Here is an 8655-nt window from a genome sequence, read left to right as displayed (position 1 = left end):
AGACTGGGGCGATTTGGACTCACGATCATTTAGGAAAGGGGGAATAAGAAAGCTAGTCACTGAAAATTCCAACAGCATTTGACCTCTGTTCTCTGCCAAAACACCAACCACTGCCCCAGAAGAGCAGCAGAACCCAGGACAGCCTCTGAACAGCAGCACTAATGGAGGGTGCAAGAAGGATGAGTGGCAAAGTATACATTTCAAGTGAAAATGTAGGTTGCCAAGTATATATTTCAAGGGAAAAGGCAGGTATGATGTCATTTTTGTAGGGGAAGGGGAATATCTTCACATAAGCCTGCAAGGCTATACACCCAAAGTAGAAGGGAAGAGGTAGGGAAAATAAAAACTTCCCAAACCAAATCCTGGTTAAGCTTCTAGAAATGGGGCAAAATGGAAAACCCAGGAAACAGCATGGCAGTTGCCAACAGACCAGGGAGGAAGGATGAAGGAGTGCATACTGCACACGTGGGGGAGGGGAGGGCAAGCACCACACTGTACCCCCAGCACCCTAAGAATTAAAACCCCAATCGTGACCCAGGAACACAAGGAACACTGTGCAGCCATAAACTTCAATGTTAGGGGAGATTTTTTTTTTAACACTTGTGAGCATTTAATGAACTTCCCTCCCTGTGGTTTCAAGCTACCAGAACACAGCCCCTCCCCCTACCTCCACCTTTAATCTTCTCCTCAGCTCTTCTGCTGAAGAATTTGGCTTTCATGATGACAGGCTGCTTTGGGAGTTTCCCCTCCCCTTAGAACTCACCACATCAATGATAGGTGCAGTTCCTGTCTTGTTTTTGGCAGCATTTACCTGTATCTACTCACTGATCAAGGTCCACAGTTGATCAAGGTTGGGCAGGAGCTCTAGCTCCTCTTTAAGTGCTAATGCCTCATACCAGCTTTCCCAAAGTAACCTGGGTGATATTTGTCGAAGTCGATCCTGTGGTGATGCATGCCACCAGCATTACCTCGGCCTCCCGGGTGCTTCCGGTGCTTCCAGTGCTTGCCCATGCAGCCGTGGCCATGGCTCACGTGGCCCCGAAGTTTCTGAGTCTTCCTCAGTCTGGATGGCACGTCCGCGGCCAAGACGAAAGAGCAGGGAGGATATTTTTTGACATGGAAAAATGTTCACATATATTTCTAGTGAAAAGGCCGGTTGCAAAATAATATGTATATGATGCCATTGGGGGAGGCACGGAATATCTTTATATAAGTCTGGAAGGATATACATCCAAAATTTCAACAGTGGTTATCTTCAGGCAGTAGATAGTAGGTGACTTTTATATTCTTTACACTTACCTATATATTCTAATTCTTCTACAATAACAGGCATTACCTGTATAATTTTTTACGGTTTTTTGTTTTTTGTTTTTTTAATAAGGTAACTATATCAAGGACTTTGGCAGAGTAGTATGGGCAAGAAAAGAGATAGGCCAGCCACTTGGGTGCAGGGAGCAGAGAGGATGGAGGGTAAGAGCTCAGCCAGGATGGAGGTTGGGAGGATGGGAGGAGCTCAGCCAGGATAGGGGTGGGAGAGGATGGTGGGGAGCTCAGCAAGGATAGAGGGAAGGAGGACTGGGGGTAAAAGAGCTTAGCCAGGATAGCAATGGGAGAGGATGGGGGTGGGGAGCTCAGCCATAAGGCGGGTGGGGCTGGCAGGGTATTTTTCTGACAGGGCAAAGGACCTATTATGAATATTAGTTTGTGGGGGTCCTGTCTCCTCCATCTTCTGCCCCCCAGTCTCCTCAGGGTCCAGAGGTCTTCTCAGCTCCCAGAAGTGAAGAGTCTAGTCTGGAAAACTACAGCTGACTAATAGAGGGCAGAGGGGAAGGGATAGAGGGCTAAGTGTGAGAGTTTTGAGAGGAAGACAGGCCTCATAGATGAAAGTAATCCTGGCATGGAGCAGGGCCCAGGGTGATGGGAGAGGCAGCCTGGAGGGTTAGTCCAGGTTACCACTGAGTGCTACACCCCGCTGGCAGCTTTAGAGCTTGCTATGGTAGGGACTCCTATGGAGCTCTTGATCTGATAGGAAGAAGGGGAAATTTGATGAGCCCTAGGCTAGGGAGGAAGTGGAAGGTGAACTGGGCTTTCTGGCCTTCTACGAGAGCAAGCTAGGAAAGACTGAGCAGAAGCACAGTGGTGACGGCCTGGGTTATTCCCTTTGCCCCCGTCTGTTTCCTCTCTATCATTAGCAGTAAAACCCTTAAAACAGCCAGTACTCTCCTTAACTGGGTAATTATCAGAGCTTCCAAAACATCCATAGGCTGCCTTTAAAGGTATTGAGCTTTCTGTCCCTGGAGGTTTTCAAACAGAAACCAGGCCACCATCCTGTTCTCAAGGGTTATTCACCAGAAAGAGATCCTCTGAGTCAATGAAAGTAGGGTTTTAGAGGCAGTGGCTGGGAAGAAGATGTCTGGCTAAAAAAGAAATTGGTGAAGGCATTCACCATGCCTTTCCCAAGTCCTCACAGACTAGCGTCTGAAGGACACTTTGTCTGCAGGTGTGCCCAGCAGGGATTCCAGGCTCTAAAAAAGATCCCCTGCCCTTGTGTGCCCTCTGCTTTGGTAGAAGTGGGTATGTGTGGTCTGCTCTGCTGGACATGCCTCTCAGGTTGAGGGCCCACGAGGAGAGAACGAGAGAACATATACAGGGAAGCAGAAGGTCACAAGATCAAAGGGAACTTTGTAAATTGAAACATCACACCCATTCTACTAGTCTTTCAGCGAGTGCATCAAGGTGACAGCACAGAGATATTCAGTGAGCATATAACAGTGCAGGGAATTAAGGGAAACATCATTGCTGCTCATAGATACGGGAGAATCAACAAAGATAAAGAGTAAAAGCTATAAAAACATGGGTAGGTCATGCAAAGTGAACAACTGATAATAATGTAGTCATTACCTTTGATATGCAGCCTACTAACTATTCTATTTGTTGTTAAATGGGGAGGATTTATAGGGAAGCAGACTTATGCTTGCTCAAAGGAAGAATTCCCTGGTAATTGGGGCTGCCCAACAGTGGGATCTGTTGCTCAGGGAGGCCATGAGCTCTCCATCCAGAAATATTCAAGCAGATGCGGGCAAGAGGGAGGGCTAGCTAGCTGTGCCCCTTCCTATGCCTCTGAGATTCACTCTCCGCCTTCACCCTGCTCTCGCCCCTGGAGGCTGGCCAGCATAGACTCATCATAGGCTCCAAGTCCCCCTGACATCTGGTTGGGTCTGGCCAGTGGAAGACCTGACAGGGCATGGGAGAGAGGAGAGGTACTTACTTCTCAGGTCCCTCCTTGCAGAGCCACCCTTCACAGCCCAAGGAGGGATATAGTCAGGGAATGAATAGCTGTTACTACCCTGAGGTACTACACTGCCCCTTGTGGTTTCCCTACACTCTGCCTACACCTCTGTAAATTGTTCCTTTATTAAAAACCTCCTGGAATTATCCTAATGTGAATGTATCATCTGTTTCCTGCTGGGATCCTGGTTGATACACAGAGGTTCCTAATCAGACAAAAAAAAAATTAAACTACATACCCTCTCTATATCATACAATTAATTCAGCAGTTCCATGAAATGCGAGTCATACTCATTTTGTCATAGGCTTTATTTCATTACAGTACTATACTTTATGTTATCAGCTATATCAGATGTGACTATGGCTCACAACCTCCAAACCCACCACTGACCACGCCCACTTGTCTACAGACGGGGAAGCTGAGGCCTCCTAGAACCTTGCCCAAGGTCACAGCCAAAAAACGGGAAGCCAGGAATCCAGGATCCCACCCCAGGTGTCTTCCCTGAATGGAGCAATCTAAGTGGCCCCAGCCATCCTGTCCTGTCCCCTTCCCACAAATGAGGCAGCTGCTCCTTCTCTCCCCAGTCCCCTTCCTTCCCCATTCCCTGGTGGGAGAGGCCCTTGGGAAAAATGATGAGGTTTTTATAACATTTTGTGGTAAGCACTTAATAACTCTCCAGGCTATAGATCTAGCTTCACATGGGCTGGGGATAATTCACAGTAAAATATGACTTTTCATTTATCACATTGACATCTAATAAATACTTTCTAGTGAAGCTTGGGCACCAAAGTGGGGTAAAGTGAGCAACCATCAGATGAGGTTCTTCAACTGAGTGTTGGGATTCGGGTCCATGGCAGGTTGACTCAGAGGCTGGGCAAACCTGAGTCTCGGGGGTCCAGAACCCTGGGACCAGAGATGTTCATGATGTAATGGGAAACTCCTTCAGGATTATCAGCCAGTGTGGCACCTCAGTTCTCCCACAAGCCTTACCACCATTTCTGGAAGATCAAGAACCTCCCTCCCGGAGCCAAACATTCCCAAAGGCCAGTGGAAGCTGAATCTAAACTTCCTCCACTCTCACATCTGGCTCTCTCTGACTTGTCTTAAAGAGCTTCTCATCCCCACCTCCCCTTCCATCACCTCCTCCCCATCCTCACTGATATTGAGCTCATAATTGGACATTTGGGTTGTTTTCCAATTTTTCACAATTAGATCATAATCATAATAGCTCCCATTTATTCTGCATCTACCATGGATCAGGAGCACTTGCTCATTTAATTCTCAAAAACCCCGTGGCATTTTCACCACCAGCTCACAGTGGATGGCGCTGATACTCAGAAGGCTGAGTGATTTTCCTAAGATCATACTGTGATTACATGGTGGCCTCAAACCAGATCTGGTCATCTACAACTCCCATTGTCTTCACTGCTATGTGTCTTAGGTTGGACTCCCCCAGAGCAGGTCCTGAGACAAGGCCTGGAGTGCTTATGAGGTGACCCAAGGAAGAATCGTTACGAGAGTGGAAGCAATGAAGCCAATACAGATTGTCCTATGAGCAGGCTACCACAGAGGGCAACCAGGGTCCTCTGGGGACAGTACAGAACACGATCCTGCCCTACAAGTGAGGGAGATGGGGTTTACATCCACCAATTCTTATCAGTCGCTAGTGAAAGTTGTTGATTCACCCTGCTGAGATGGCTGAGCCAGTTTCATAGCCAGAGAAAGCCTTGGGGCGAGCCTCAGATTGCAAACTAGCAGTTGGCAGCCATCGGGTCCACATGCATGAAAATGATGAGTGCCAAGGAGGCATAGGCAGAGCACCACTGGCTTCTGCCTCCCTACTCAAGCCTCCACTCAAACCCCTGTCATTACCTGCCTGGACAAATACAGTAGTCATCTAACTGGTCTCCCTAGTTTGGTCTTGCCCCATCTGACATGTCCACCAGCTCTAGTGGCCACATGTAACTAGAAGTCTTCTGGCCTAAAAAGGAAGAGGTATGGTAGATGTTTACATGATGGTGAGAGGCTGTGTGATGGGCACATACCACCATCACCAGGGATGTTCTTCCCTCTCCTTAAGAGCTCTGACTCCAAGACAAATGACCTGGCCCGTGTCCAAATGTAGAGACAAGGGATCAAAAAAAGGATGACTGGCCAAGGACCATCAGCTAACTTGACTGAGCTGCATCCATGCAGAGAGCCAGGGCTCTGGGATGCCATTCAAGTTATTTCCACCTGGAAAGTTGACTTTTCTGGTGATATCCCATGATGTTATAGGAAAGGTCACTAGGGGGCACACATACCTCAGTTCACATCCTTGCTCAGCTACTTGCTACTATGTGACCCAGTGCGAGGGACATTTTTGCTAAACCTGTTTTTTTTTTTTTTTATCTATAAAAGGAACAAAATAGTCCATGCCACAGCAAGTTGCAGAAAGAGAATAGATAAACTCAGGCAAAGTCCACAGCCCAGTGACCAACACGGAGTTAAGCACCTCTTTTCCTCCTTACTTTCTCTCTGGCCTGGAGAGTCAAAGGTGACTTCCTACCATCTGGACCCAAAGACCCTGTACATGGATGGTGTGGAATCTTCCCTAAGAGCCCACGCAAGAGGAAATCCTGGGAGGGGCGGTTGAGCATCCTGCCTCTCTGAAAACTTCTGAGATGAGCAATACCCATGCATTCTCCCCCTGCTCTCTACACTCCCCTCCCTGCCTGGCCCTAGGTCAAAAAAGGGACCAGATGAATCCCAAAACCATCATTATTTAACTCCATGAATTCAGGAATTCTCTCAGGTCCTGAGTGATCCTCACGACTTCACTGTTCTTATGGAGTAGAATGTCTGTGAATCCATTTTTCAGATGAGAAAGCTGAAGCTCCAAGGGGATGATAGCTCTCCAAAAACCACTCAGCAGGTTTATGGAAGAACAGGGACCTGGGTCATGAGACTGCTTCCCCTGGCCTTGACCCATGGGCCACCCTGCCCCTAACACAGCTGATAAGATAGGTGAGTGAACAGTGATTTGCCTCCAGGAGCCGGAGACACTTTCCAACCCACTTCCCACTCCAAATTTGAAGCAAAGAGGAATAAACAATTTACGGCATTTCTCTCCTGTCGAAGTGGATTTCTTACTTACAAAGGATATACAGGTTTCTGAATAATTAAGTACAATACTCAGCTTCCGAGGCTCAAGATTCCAAAAGGCACAGAAAAGCTAAGGGAGAAATTTTCCATCAGCAACTGAGCCAGAGTTTGAGAAATTTGGTCCTCCCATCTTAGGACCAGACAGATCTGAGCTCCACCCAGGACAAGAAGCCCAGGATTTAAACTCAGTGGTCTGCCTCCAAGCCTGCACTCTTAAGCCCTCTGCATTTCTTCCTCCTTAGAGCATTCAAGGTCCCTCTGAACCCCAAGGACTTCATGCAGCTCAACAACAATAGAGAAGCCTATGTGAGCATCTGCAGCTTTAATTTATAGAAGATGGGAAAGAACTCCTCTCACCCCTGCCCCTGCCTAAACAGAGAAAAGGGCAAGGGAAGAAGAGGAAGAGAGTTAAACAACTTTTTTCTGTTTTAGCCTCCCAGGACCATCAATGCACAGCTTCATAAATCACCGCAGGGCCAGGGAACTAAAATAGAGAGAATGGGCCCCCATTTACCACAACCCTCTGTGCAAAGAAACTCAGTGAGTTAGCACCCCTTTCAACACACACACACAGTCCCACCACCCTTGCCCTTTGCTCTGGGAACAAAGCCTCTACTCCAGAGGGCTTTCTCTCACCCAAACGTCACTGAAAGACCCCATGAAATGGTGGCTGGATAGGAATTTCAGGGACCAAGGCAGCACTCCCACCAGGGGCTCAAGTCACAACTACCCCTCCCCAAAGGCAAACACAGCAGCTTCCCACAGCTTCTGTCCAACCCTCAAACACTTCCCACTGAGGTCACAAACACCCTAGAGCTGCAGCTGCCTGAAAGGGCCTCCTGCAGCCAGTGAATCTGTCTCTAACTCAGAAGAGCCAAGTGGGTGAAACTTAGCAAAATTCTCATCCAACAACCTTGATTATACAGAGAAATGGAGACTGAAGAGTAGAAAGCCAGTCCCAGGTTATGAGACTCGTTAGGACAAAGCTAGGATGAGAACTGAATCTCCTGGTGCTCTCCCACTAATCATCCTTCCATCCTCCAGGGTGAACTATGTAATTGTCCCCACAGCACATGTGAGCTCTGGAACTAGAAGCTGAAGTGGTACAGGGCCTGCCAACTGCCAATAGCTCTTCCAGAGTGGGGCTGAAGGGCAAAGGTGGAAAGAGGCAGCCTGGAACAATGGAATTAACCCAGAATGTTAGCACAAGACAGACCTGTCTTCTCTTACCAACTGGCTATTACGTCAGTTATCTATTGCTGCACAATACTCCAAAACTTAGCAGCTTAAAACAACATATTATCTGTTTCTCTGGGTCAGGAATTTGAGTACAGCATAGTTGGGTCCTCTGAAAGCTATGGTTTCTCACAAAGCTGCAATCAAGGTGTCAACCTAGGGTCTGCAGTCTCATCTGACAGTCTGATTGGGGAAGAATCCACTTCCAAGTTCACTCTTGTGCCTGTTGTCAAGATTCAGTTTCTTGCGGGCTATCACAATGAGAATCTCAGTGCCTTGCTATATGGGCCTATCTCACACAGCAGGTTACTTCATCAAAGTGTACAAGCCAAGAGTGCAATAAAGAGTCTGCTAGGAGGAAGGAAGTCATAAGCTTTGGTAACTTAACCATAAAAGTGACAACCTATTACCTTTGCTGTATTCTGTTGATTAGAATCAAGTCACCAGGTCCAGCCCACACTGAAGGGGAGAAGATTACATAAGGGTGCAAATACCAGCAAGTAGAGATCACTGGGGGCCATCTTATACGTCTGCCTACTGCAAACTGTGAGTCCTTGGCCACATACCTTAACCTCTCTAAGTGTCAGTTTCCTCTTGTGTAATGGTAGAGACAGGAATACTGTATTCAGCATCAAATATGCAGTAGGTGCTCAAGAAATGATGGTTATTATCCTTCTAAGTGCTATCAATAGACTGGGAGACAGGAGAGGCATGTTGGGTTGCTGAATAGGCAGGCACACAGAGGAGAAAGGTGGATCTGGACACAGTGCAGGGACGGAGGACAAGGTATATGGGCCTTTCCAGTCAGACGGGGAGAAAAGATTTGCTTGTGAATAGAGGAAATTCTTTGCTTAGTTGGATTCCAGAGGCAGTGTAACAGGGAGAGTTTGGGGCAGAGAATAATGGAGGGACCTGCAGATGATAATCCAGGAACCCTGAGATTGAGCCACACAGATCTCCCCTTCACATTATAGCTTCAGAAGGAA

The 8655-nt window shown here is 47.5% G+C and overlaps 1 pseudogene; it reads right to left on the bottom strand.

Moving 5' to 3' along the window:
- Nucleotides 1-585: 585 nt before the first annotated feature.
- Nucleotides 586-1128, bottom strand: LOC120621158 (60S ribosomal protein L27a-like; annotated as a pseudogene).
- Between the last annotated feature and the right edge of the window lie 7527 nt (nucleotides 1129-8655).

Source organism: Pteropus medius, unplaced genomic scaffold (genome assembly GCF_902729225.1).
Source record: "Pteropus medius unplaced genomic scaffold, Ma_sr-lr_union100, whole genome shotgun sequence".
Lineage (NCBI taxonomy): Eukaryota > Metazoa > Chordata > Mammalia > Chiroptera > Pteropodidae > Pteropus > Pteropus medius.
The sequence above is the reverse complement of the archived record's forward strand: the minus strand, read 5'-3'. Positions and strand labels throughout refer to the sequence as shown.